Below are 11,301 nucleotides of genomic sequence, written 5' to 3'. Positions count from 1 at the left end.
AACTGTTCCCAATGGCATATGTAATGAACTATTGCCACACTTCAGGATGAGAGTAAAGAAGTGACTGCTTGACTTCTTTAACTCTTACATGGAGACAGTGCAGATACCCAGGCTGTGGAGACAGGCAAAAATGGTTGCGCTACTCAAACCACATAAAGACCCTAACTCTGCAAAGAGTTGCCATCTGATATCCTTACTCTTCTCAATCTACAGGCTTATAGGAGGAGATGATAAGGGGTAGAATAGCACAAATAGTGGAAGGGTCACTGACTGATAACCAAGCTGGATTCTTCTCAGGACATTCATGGTGTGGCCAAGTTGCAAAGCTAACTCAGTGCATCATAGATGGCTTTGAAACCTGAAAAATTTACAGGGGTTGTGTTTCTTGATCTGTCAGTTGCTTAGGACTCTGTGAACTATTGTGCACGTCTAATGAAATTGGTCAGAACTCTGAGAAATAGCACGATGGCCCAGGTCATCTCCCTGCTGCAGAATCAATGTTTTTGTCAAGATGAATGGTCAGAAAAGTCAGTAGTGTACTCCATAGAATAGATTGCCCCAAGATGCAGTGTTATCACCCTTTCTGTTTATTGTCTACACAAATGAGCAACCAGTATTCCCTGATGATTGAAGATTAATTTATGCAGATGATCTTTGCATTGCCACCCAGTTGGAAAGATTTGAGGATACCGTGAACATATTCTAACTGGTTCCCTGCATGCACTTGGAAAATACAGTCTCCTATAGTTTCCTGAATGCCAATGCTAACAAGACACAAGTGTCTACCTTTCACCTGAAATATCATCAGGCCAAGCAAAAATGCCAGAGGTTGTGGGATAATATGATATTTGAGCACTGTGAACATCTGGTGTACCTTGGGGTCACATTAAAAAGAATTTTCACATTCAAAGAGCACAAGCTGAAAAAGAAAGTGAACTCCAGCAATTGTGTACTTCAGTGTCAGCCAACTGGGATGAAGGTGATCTAGTCTAGCGTGTGGAGCAGGCATCAGGGATAGTGGTTGGAGCAGGCATGAGGCCCAAAGGACTAGGGTCAGAGATGGAGTCAGTAGTCAGGCACCAAAGCCATGGTCAAACCAGAATGCAGGAACTGGAGAGAGCAGGCTTTCAGACAAAGAGGGGTTCAAGGCAGGGGTAGGACGGAGGCTAGGCTGGGTGTAAGACAGGAGCAGAAGGGACAAGGTAACACAGGAACAGGCACTGTAGTGGGCAAGAGCATTGAGAAGCCAGTGAGTGGCAGCTGCTACTGTCTTAGGAGCCAGCCAGCTGGCCTCTGTAGCCAGTCGGGTGGCGTGGCCAGTGATGGAGCCTCCTGCAGACTAGCTGTACTGATGAGGCTGCCTGGAAACTAGTTCTGCTGCAGATCCTGATTCCTGACATTCAGAAACTGGCCAACACAAAAATGGGATACAGACCTGAAAACCGAGCGACCAGCCTTACTCTGTATAACTCACCTGTGAGGGTATGGTCATGCTTGACCTCTGCACAGAAAATTGATATTGAACTCAACCAATCCTGTAGGCCTGTCACAGGGACTTCTAAACCAACTCTGACACTGTTGCTGCACTGCTTTATGGAGATTGCACCACCATCAGCGAGGTGTAATGCCTTTCAGTAAGAAGGAGAGGAAAAAAAAACCAACATGTGCATGATCGAAGACATCCACTGCATGGACACATTCCACCACCCAAATGGCTAAAGTCAAGAAAGAGTTCTGCCTCTGAAAATCGCTTACCACAAAATACTGCTGTGGAAGGCTACAGAGTAACAAAATGGCAGGAAATGCAGGTGATCTTAGAGAATCTGGTTCATTCAGAACAACTTCCTCCAGTCACTGACTGCGAATGAAAATACTGATATCCTCTGGCAAAGACTGGTGACAAAATATCCAAGTGGAAGCTAAAAAATGACCCCACACATGAATGTTGAGAGCCTAGACAAACCCTGGAACATTGCCTGTTGCAGTGTCCCCCTGTCAACATCCTGTACTCCCAAGAAACTATTTGAAAGAAGTGACAACATCCAGTACTGGCTTCAGCTTTTGAGCAGCAAGTTATGATGATGATAGGCAAGGGGGACGTATGGAGGAAGTTGCAAGGAACATCCCCTCCTCCCTTGCACGGCCTCTATAAGGGCTAATCACAGTTGCAGGTTCGGTACTTAGAGGAGCACAGTCTTTGTACCTCCTGGGAAGTGCCCCAAAGAAGACAGGGAGACATTGGGGCTAGGGTTGTGGCCTGTCCCCATTCCTCTGCATGAGCCTATAGTTGCTGGGATGTGTCATGGTGGGGTCATATTTAAAGATGGTGAAGCCTGCACATTCTCCATCTGCATCAAGGAGTAAGCCTCCTTGAGCTCCCTGTGTCTTTGAAACTTGGCACTACCCTAAAGCAGGGCTGTGCCTTTAAAGTTTGATCTCGTCTTTAAGATAAAAAAATGAAAGTGTGGTGCACGTGGCAGGGTGGATGCCTTTGCAGCAGCAGAGGCTCAGTTAGACTATCAGAGATATCTGTGATCTACTTGTTTAAGTTATATGATTCATATTTTATGACTGAATCATGATCAAACAAAGTTATAACCATTGTTCTTGCTACTTTTAGATCTGAACAATAGACACAGCTGAACAGCAATACAAAAACATTCCCCTTTCTAGCTGTACATCCTGATTAGCCAACTCAAATTAAGAGGCTACACTCCTGGGAGTAAGTAGGTGGTTGTGACCTTTTGGTTCATGACTGAGGCTGATTGCCTGGTGGCCAGGGAATCTGTAGGACCCTGAGTTGCACTTTTACTTATTCAGGAACTGAGCCTTCAGTTAATTTTGTTATTCTTCAAACTTGGTCTGTGACTGGAGTTGTTAGAAGAAGGGGACATCAATAATGGAAAGAAAAGGTCAGGAAAGAGGGGATATGTGCAGGAGGAGGAGGAGGAGGAAGAATATGGTATGGCTCTGTGAAAGCTGTTTTAACTAAACCAAAAATAAATCTAATCTTCTGAAGTTCATCCACACTTGAGAGAGGACATTTTTCTCTCCCCGATAGAGTTTAATGTTCCATGTGTAGCACAAGTCTCCTCATGTGTAGAGAAGGGATGGGAGCCCTCAGCCTGAACCCCAGAGCTGAACAGAGCAGAAGCTAGGATAATTTCATATCCAAAAATGAACTTCACAGGCTGCCCCTATCTCTACAGTGAACTGAACCCCTCTGTCCCCACCCCAAATCACAGGTCTACCACAGGCTGGAGAAGTCATGTATGGTTTATTCCAGATGACTGTAGACAAGAAGATCCAATGTAGTGCTTCCTTATTAGCAGACAAGAGCCATCTCCACTCTGCCCCAGGAACAATGCTGGGAACATTCCAAAAGCTGCGAGCAGGGACTGTTGATGATGGAAAGTATCTGACATGTCTCCCCTAAAGATTGCAAAGTTCTTAATACCAGAAAGCATTACTGTGTTTTCCAATGTCAAGTGGCAGGGCTGAGCATAAATGATTTTTGTTGACCAACATTGGTAAAAAGAAAAAGGAAAATCTCAAATTCCTTGCCTCATCCCTTTGAATTTTGTAGAAACAAAAGCAAATGCATTCAAAGTCTGATCCGGCTTCCACTGAGGTCCACGGAAAAACTCCCATTGATCAGGCCCTTGATGTTAAGTGTGTATTAGAGATTTGCTATCCAAGAATAACCTAGCATTGTACCTTCAGCTGTGCACAAGGTAATCTCCAAATCTGTTCACTGACATTTCTTGGGAAGTGATTTAAAGTGGTGTCTTGTATGTCCAGTTTCTTCTTTCAGCATCAGTGACACAAAGCTGAATGCATTTTGTAATAAAAATCAGCTGCTGTTTTGCTAATATAACCCTGAATTCTTTCATACTCTTACCCCAAACACAATGCCATCATGTTTTGATGCCACTCTGCATCTCATCACAGCAGCAAGTGGTGTCTGATGAATTGACCCTTTAGGAAGTGCCACAGTGTATCATGTATGAACATTCTTTTTGGCAGAGGATCAAGTGGGCAAGATATCTAGCTTACCCAAGCAATTTATACTAGTGCTACATGCTTAAAAGTATTCCCATGATTATGAACATCTTTGGCCCGTTGACTGTGTTTTTGCAACTGAACAATTAGTTTCTACTCTATAAATTTTAATAAGCATAGGGCAAACCATCTACTCTGTGGTTGTTAGCTTTCTCTTTATCCCATTGTTAGAGAAAAATCCATTTGGCATTTGTCAGCTTTCTCTGTATATCTTCAGAAGAAAGATGTTCACTCAGTATTCATTAGCATTTTTATACATCTTCATAAACAAAACACCCATTCACTGCTCCTCAGCTTTCTCTATATGGCCTGAGTAAAGAAAGTTTTGTTTTGCAATTATCTTGTTTTCTGGGTATTTTTCATAAGCAAGTCGCTTGCTTGGCATTCATCAGTTTTATGTTTGTTTCCTCAGAAGGAAGATGTCTGCTCAGTGTTCATTGAATACAGAACACAGTCTCATCACAGGAGCAATTTAATATGCATAAAGTGAAATATCAAATTAGCATTATGTGGGGGGCGGGTCTGCTGTAATGTGAATTATTTGTGCACATGGCTAGGAGAAACTTCCCCATGTCCAGTAATGTTTGTTGATAATTAACAGACGTTTGTCCATTATTAACTCACCCGGCTTGTCTCTCTGTGGATAATTAAGACTATTAATCTTGTTGATCTTCACCATTGATTCACTGTGACTTATTTGAGAGAAGAGATCCATAATATACTGGACCGTGGTTATACCCCGTCTTAATCTAGAGGTGCCTTTTGTGAAGAACTGCTTGTGGGTGGAAAGATCATTCTGTGTAATCCATGCAAACCATTCATATACATGAAAAAGAAACAGTTTTAGAGCCTGATTCGGCGCCACCTGAAGTCAGTGGAGAGTGTCCCATTGTTTTTAGTGGACTTTGGGTCAGACCCTTAAAGTAGGAGGTAAATCACGCCAGTGACTCCACAAGGTGCACTCTTAAACCCAATGATTATAAATGCTTGTCCTGTGTGCATTGAATTTGATTATTTACCCACCAAACTATCTCACTGGTTTGCTGTTCCTTTCATCCCATTGTCAGGCTGTCTGGAGTGGCTCATGAGCGTGAGTGCCAACCTTTGGGAAGACTGTTAAGAAGCAGGGCACAAATCCCAAATTGATTGTATGCTTCGCAATTAGATTTCACCAACAATGTATCAAGTGTAACCCCCTCAAGTACCACAGTAGCCTTAACATGGAATCGCAGGCAGTCCCCTTGGGCACTCCGGTCTATCTCACCACCCAGGCAAGGCTGCCTTTGTGATACACGGTCCCTTACACCAAAAATTCACAACAATATTCAGGTTACTTCCAGGCCCACAGGACCATTCACTTACCCTAGGTCAGTTGTACCTCAGATCTCAAACCAAAGACAATGCTTGTAGCCAATCTTGTAATAAACTAACTAAAGATTTATTAACTAGGAAGAAGAAATAAGAGAGTTATTTACAAGGTTAACACAGATAAACATACACACACAAATTAGCTACAGTCTTAAGCTCCAAAAGATAGTAGAAACTGCTGTAATGTGGAAGTTCTACATGTCTTTTGTGGCTAACCCAAGCTAAGCATCTTGGGGATCCCTTGCTTGTGCTTAGAAATATTTCCCTGTCCAAACTCCAAGCAGCACAGTGATAAAGTTCCTTCTGTTGAGCAATTTTTTATCTCCTTCTCCCAGAGCTCAAGCTGTGATGGGACGAGCCTTTGTGCAGTCCCTCTTCATGGGTGTAGGGAAAACAATCAACCAAGTCTTTTGTCCACTCATGTCTATGGACCTTCTTTTGTTGGGTAGGAGATGATGCCTTCTCTGTTGCTGCTGTACTTGTTGGAAGGGTGAGAGAGAAAAGGCACATATGCATGTGCACACATATACACAGGGCATTTTAATATTTGTTATTATTTATTCTTACTCGCCTATAGATGCGCTGGTTGCTTTTTAGACAAAGACAAGGTCCCTGTCCTGAAGCGCTTACCATTTAAATAACATGTTTTAAATATTTGACATCAAACCACTAAGACTGTCAGGCTATCTAATTTACCTTCTACAATGTTATAAATCTGTACGTAGGCATCCTTTAAAAAGAACATATTTGACCCCAGTGGCCCATAATGGCTTCTTCATAGCAGGTTTTTGTCTATCACCCAAGTCCTGTTTAGTTCACAGATCATTGACACAATAGATTTTAACAGCTGCTTAGCAGCCATTACACTCTTTCATGTCAATCCAGCTGTCAGGGAGGTACACAAAGTGCCAAAAATCTTTAAGAATCATATTGTTTTTATTAATACTTACTGACCATATAGCTGGTAAATCTCAATATCTTGGTTATTTCTCCTAAGGGTGAAATTAAATACCCAGAGCAATTAGAATGTTCTGTGCAAATTGCTCACCACATTACACATTCGATCTCTTTTTAAACTATAGAAGCTTAAGAGCATTTTTACTCAATAAACTCCTTTTGTTGTTGTTGTTTTTACTTCTATGAATTAAAACTGGCCAAAATTTCTCCCTTGAGCTTTGAAAGATAGTTTAAGACTCATGTAGATAAGGATATTAAGTCAGGAAAATGTCTGCTTCCTCTGACAATTTGATGGTTGTTCTAACTTTATTCCCACATACAAAAGATTCTCTTCTATCCAAAAGTATCAGAGTGGAAAGTACAGCATTTTCTGGAAGAGGGTGGCAATGGAAGTGGATAAGTAATTTCATTATTAATAACTCACAAGAAAAAATGATAAAAGTAATTGAAAATGGATAAATGCTAGTATGAATTTCCCATATGGAAGAAAGATTTCAGTGAGGGGATCAGGTGATAACAAGTCAGAAGAATCTAAAAAGGTTATGGGCCTCTACAAGGGGAAAACCCATATAGAGATCGGAAAATTTCCATAACTCTCAACTCACTAATTTTTTGTCCTGATTGTTCTTTTGGAGATGTGGTTTTGGACCCCATATCCTGCACAGAATGAACTGGTGGATAATTCTCATTCCTGCCTGATGCCCGGGATCTGTAAATCTAGTTTCATCTCAGGGAATCCGAGGAGGAGAGGGTGATTTGGGCCAGTGTCCCCATGCTATTCCCTTATTGTCTGAGAAATTAAATGCAGCTAAACAAGGTGGCAGATGGGAATCTGCTTTTGTTAGATTATTGGCGTTTCTTAGTTTTTGATTAGTGCCTAGATTCCAGAAAGACTGGGTGTTTTATAAATACAAGATAGCAGCAAATCTCCAATTTGAGCTGTGATGCTTTGTCCTCACTACTTGCTACAGGGGTAGGGTTACCATATGTCTGGGTTTTCCCGGACAGTGCCTCTTTTTTGAGACTCCATCCTCTGTTCAGGATAATAGGAAACATCCGGGATTTTTGCAGAGAGACACTGCAGCTCAGAAAGATCCTTGAATGGTCCATTTCCCGATTGGTCCCTCCTCTGCCCCTGCAGCCGATTGGTCTATTCCGCTGCAGCTACAGCCTGAGGAGGGGTTCCCACAGGGAGGTGCTGACTGATGGCTGTTGCTGAATTTTGGGCTTGCGCCTGCCACATGACAGGGAGTGACACTGCTCCCCACCTCCAGTGAGTAACCCCTCCGCAGGTATGCCTTCCAGCTCCCCCTCATCCCTCCCTCCAGTTCCCCCCCTCTTCTGGCATGTCCTCTTTTTGGGAACCTGAAATATGGTAACCTGCAACAGGGCTCCACCCACACAGAGTTCATTGCAAATTGGAGGGTAAGAGACTGAAAATGGGGAGCACCTAGTCTGCTCAGAACTGGTTCTTAAAAGGAGACTAACTGTTTGGAATAAGTTACCCAGGGAAGCAAAGGCCTAGACGGAAGCAAATTTGTTGCGACTATGTGTACATTTGTTTTTGGAGTAGTGGAGGGCATAATGGAAAATCAGGAAGGTACGATTATGATAAACCAGATTTATTGAGCTAGATGGTCTTTTAATGTATTTAAAATGTTATTCAGTTTATTGTTTTGTCCAAAGTTTGGCAACATATGGTACACACAAGTGAGAGGGAGTTTTTAGTGATTCTGCTCAATAGGATAATAAGGGAATCAGTTTTAAATTGATTCCAAATTCTGATTTAATAAGGTATGTACATAATTTGCTGTATTAATTCTCATAATTCGCTAATGGGTTTTAAGTTTTAAAAGGTCCATTAGATACTTTCCTACATTTGCTAGATGTCTATAATTAAAGCAAAACACAGTATTATTACTGTCTGTACAACCCATGGTAAGTGTTAGAAAGTGCTCTACATATTTCAAGTAGGTTGAATTACATATCTCAGGTCAGCCACTGGGCTAAAACTACTCAGATTCAGTCTGCAATCCTCTAGCTCAGTGATACTCAGACCTCAGTGGTTCAGGAGACAAATTAGTGATACATATGTATATATATATATTTTTTTTTCTCACAGCAAAATGACTGACCAAGTATTCTACAATTTGTTGATGATATAGTAAAGGCATCCTGATTGGTTAATATCACATGCTGCAAAGAGCTGCAGAAGACACATTAAAGAGCCACTTGCGGCTCCCGAGACTCAGTCTGAGTATCACTGCTCTAGCTCAATACCAGCTGCTCAGGAGGAATCTTTTAAATCAAAAAGAGATACCTCTGTGTGTCAAATGCTTTAAGAATAAAATGAAGTTATGCTCTGAAAAGTGACTTCTTAAAAGTCATCTCACAGGATTCTGTGTTCCTCTTTCAAGGTTTCCCAAATCAAATATGCCAGACTTACAAACTCACTGTAGTTTGTTTCTGGTTATGCATCGTTGCTAGTAGCTCAGCTGAGGATTATCAGAGTTGTAGTTCCAGTGTAAATGAGGAATACCTTTTGAGGTAAAGATTCTGGAAGTGGCACTAAACAACAGCAACAGTGTTGATTAAAAGAGCCAGAGTGTCTAGTGTGGTGCTGGCAGACTAGGTGCCAGCTCTTGCCAAGGCTTTAGGCATTAGCTGAGCACTGACAGTTTCATTGCTGGAAACTAGACCAGCTCACCTGTGTGACAGTACGATTAAGATGGGTATTGGACTTATAATAACAACATGTTTAGTGTTTAGACTTTGTGAAATGCTTGTAAATTGCTACATGTATGAATCCTAATTATAATGTTAGTATCCCATGCTATAAAGTAATACTTAAGTGTATACTATATAGCTGTAAAATATTTGTTCTGAACTATGTAACTCAAAAACGGGGGAAAAAACAAAAACCTTTACCTAATGCAAATGCTAAATCCTTATGAAAGGTGTTATCTCAGGACTGTCAAAACTAAACGGGCCATTGTGGGACATCACAATGCAAAGGCTTTATTAATTGCCCCTTCACACCCATGAAGATGCTACATGCAATAGGGCTCCTCCCATCAGCTTGAATTCTGGAAGAAGGAAATAAAGAGAGTGAACAAGAAATTTTTTCATCTCTTTGCTATTTAGACTCTCAAAGGGCACAGCTATGCAATGGAAGAAGAGATACCCAGGGTCAACCTGAGTTAGCCCTATGAGATATTCAGACCTGACAGACTTCTATAGCTCTGTCACCTTTTAAAACCATAGACTGTAACTCTCTTGTATATATAACAGGGGTGGCCACACTGTGGCTCATGAGACACATTTGGCTCTTTTACTGTTAAAGTGTGGCTCGCGCAGCTCCCCTCCCCCATTCTCTGCCTACCAGATTCTCTCTGTATGTCTTGGGGAGCTCGGGACCTCTGTCTTGCAGCGAGCAGGGTGGTGGGGTAGCAGCTTCTGACCAGTGAGAAGGGGAGTCTTGGGGCTTCAGCCCCACGGGGTGCACCTGCCAGGGCTCATGTCTTCTGCAGGAGCAGGGCTGAAGCCGCAAACCCCAGCAGACACCGCTCATGAGACTGAAGCCCTGAGCCGCAGCAGGCACACCCTCGCTCTCAACCTTCTGAAGATTGTTGTACGTGAGGGTCAGTAAGTTTGGCCACTTCTGCTATATACATTTGCTTGCTTTAACCTTGTAATAACACTTTCATTTCTTTTGTTAGTTAATAAATCTTTAGTCACTTTATTATAGGATTGGCTACAGGCATTGTCTTTGTTGTGAGATCTAAGATACAAATTGATCAGAGGTAAGAGACTGGTCTGTTGGGACTGAATCAACCTAAATTATTTGTGATCTTTGGTGTATAACAAGCAACTGTCACTAAGTCCAACTTGCCTGGATGGCAAGACGCACTGGAGTTACCAAGGGGACTCTCTGTGACTCCATGGTAAGACTGTTACAGTGCGTCAGGAATTCACATTTGGGTTGGTAAAATTTAATTATAGAACATACAACTTAGTTTGGGGTCTCTTCCCCGCTTCTTGACATTCTGCTCTGAGGTTGGCACTCACAGTCATGAACCATTCCAGACAGATTGACATCTAGCTCTCCCTCTCGCTCTCCCTCTCATTACTTTGTTGGCTCTGCAGTGCTAACACAAGTGAAAAAGAGTAAAAATTGTTTTAGTCAATAAGCAGATTTTCTCACTTTATGGCTTTGAGTCACTAAAGAACTTAAGTACATTTTTGGCTTAAAGGATGTGAATACTCTTGTTGGTAGCCATGATACTACTCCCCTGCTTAAATTAGGCATGTGCTTAAGTACCTTGCTGAATTGTGATCCAAAAGCTGCTCTCAGTTGGTTCAAGAATTAGAATTTAAAATTACCACACAATGCCTCTGTGTTTTTCTGTTGTTTTTATTTTAAAAGAAAGAAGAGTATTATTAATTATTGAAACAAAACTTATTTAAATGAATTCAGCAGATAGATATTTCTGTATAAGTTACTCTGGGAGTAAACTTTCAAACCAGAGCATTGGTTTTAGGAATTGATAACCACAGAAGAGAACTGTGGAGCCTCTATGCAACATTTAAAAAAAGTTTCCTCATGTGACATGTCATTAGACTCATTATTTCATTGAAACAGTAAAGTGGGGACACCTTTCTGGTAGGAAAATGTACTAACATCAACATAAACCTTTCCTGCATTCTACTTCCTTTTTTCTTTTCTTGCTTTCAGCTTTGTGAATTATGAACAACTCAGGAACAACAAAACATTAGGGTGGTTCTTTCAAAAGTTTACAACTGAACGTTGACTTAATACAGTTTTGAAACTTTACTATGCAGAAGAAAAATGCTGCTTTTAACCATCTTAATTTAAATGAAACAAGCACAGAAAGAGTTCCCTTACATTGTCAA

General features: G+C 41.5%; 1 long non-coding RNA gene across 1 annotated transcript; it reads left to right on the top strand.

Annotated features, from left to right (window-relative positions):
* Positions 1-2,018: 2,018 nt before the first annotated feature.
* Positions 2,019-9,081, top strand: LOC122462494. The gene is made up of 3 exons (XR_006285053.1): positions 2,019-2,032; positions 4,641-4,644; positions 9,001-9,081. It is a non-coding gene; the product is annotated as an uncharacterized LOC122462494 (long non-coding RNA).
* The last annotated feature ends 2,220 nt before the right edge of the window (positions 9,082-11,301 follow it).

Source organism: Chelonia mydas, chromosome 1 (genome assembly GCF_015237465.2).
Source record: "Chelonia mydas isolate rCheMyd1 chromosome 1, rCheMyd1.pri.v2, whole genome shotgun sequence".
NCBI classification, from domain to species: domain Eukaryota; kingdom Metazoa; phylum Chordata; order Testudines; family Cheloniidae; genus Chelonia; species Chelonia mydas.
The sequence above is the reverse complement of the archived record's forward strand: the minus strand, read 5'-3'. Positions and strand labels throughout refer to the sequence as shown.